This window comes from Propithecus coquereli, unplaced genomic scaffold (genome assembly GCF_000956105.1).
Source record: "Propithecus coquereli isolate 6110/MARCELLA unplaced genomic scaffold, Pcoq_1.0 Scaffold82, whole genome shotgun sequence".
NCBI classification, from domain to species: domain Eukaryota; kingdom Metazoa; phylum Chordata; class Mammalia; order Primates; family Indriidae; genus Propithecus; species Propithecus coquereli.
This window is the reverse complement of record NW_012154396.1, coordinates 1,154,322-1,155,649: the sequence shown is the minus strand read 5'-3', so window position 1 is coordinate 1,155,649 and position 1,328 is coordinate 1,154,322. Positions and strand designations below refer to the sequence as shown.

General features: G+C 30.2%; 1 protein-coding gene across 2 annotated transcripts in view; it reads right to left on the bottom strand.

Moving 5' to 3' along the window:
* The window catches only part of ITGAV (integrin, alpha V), an 87,878-nt gene that overhangs the window by 34,968 nt on the left and 51,582 nt on the right, over positions 1-1,328 (bottom strand). The window lies entirely within an intron of this gene.

Below are 1,328 nucleotides of genomic sequence, written 5' to 3'. Positions count from 1 at the left end.
AGACAGCATTCAAATCAGCAAAAACAGAACCCATTAGTTTTTATATGTCACTGGTTCGACAGGTTCATGATTCAGAAAAAGTGAAATCAGAGCTCTATCTCACAGTATACCCAAGCTAAATTTGAGAAAGTCCTTCCTAAGCAGAAAAGCACATGCCAGAACATAAAAACAGTAGATTGGATTACATAAAAATTTAAAACTTCTTTATGCCCAAAATACTAATGTGACAAACTGGAAAATATATATAAGAATTAAGGAGTAAATATTCTCAATATTTAAGACACTGTGCAAATTTAAAAAAAAAAAAAGAATGAAAGAAAAGAAACACAACATCCCAACAGGAGAAAAAAAGACACAAAAAGGAAATTGACAAAAGTAAATATAAGTATACGAATAAACAAAAATGCTTACCTTTACTAACAATCAAAAACTGTTAATTAAAGCAAAATAACACTGTCTATTTGTTATATAGTAAAAAATTATTTTAAAAGAGGCACAAGTGTAGGACAATGATCACTCGTTTGTTGCTGGTGAGTGCTCAAAAAAAGGTGACAAAAACCTTCCTCTGGAAGGAATGGGATTGTTATTGACAGTGTGTATCAACAGCCTTAAAAAAAAAGTAAACACCCTTGACATAGCAATTCTAGAATTTTGTCCAAAGGACACAATCCGAGGTATGCAGCAGATTTATAAACAAAAATATAAAAGCCCAAAAATAAGGTAGAATACGATATGGTACAGTTATTTGTTACAATGGAAACACAAGATTCATGTTTTAGAAGCATAATAAAATGGGGCAATGTTTCTGATTCTTCAAATGGATAAAATATACTATGAACAGCACATAAACTATCATTCTACTTCGTTAAAAAAAAGTATGTGAATACATAGGAAAAACATTGATAAGATATGCTTTGCTATTTTTCTAAAAGTTCTACAATGTATTGAATTTATAACAAAAAACTCTTTGAAATAGTGCTAATTTATAGATAAGAATCAACTTCACGTCTTATTTCCAGAAGCAGTTCAACATTCTTATATATTGAGCTCATAAACTGTTTCAAGAACAAAAGTCATTTAAATTTTCTACATTATATTTCATTTAAAGAAAAGATCCATTTTGATCCTAGATCTACTATAATACTCCAAAGTGTATAAGAACTAGAAAAAGGCCTTACTTGCTCTACTGGATTAACCCACTGGATAGCCTTGGGCAAATAACCATTTGAAATAACCGTTCTCAGTCTCTTCACATCCAGAAAATGGTATAATAGTCAGCTAATCTAGCCTATATTCCTCATAAGCCTTATTGGGAAAATTAAGTAATA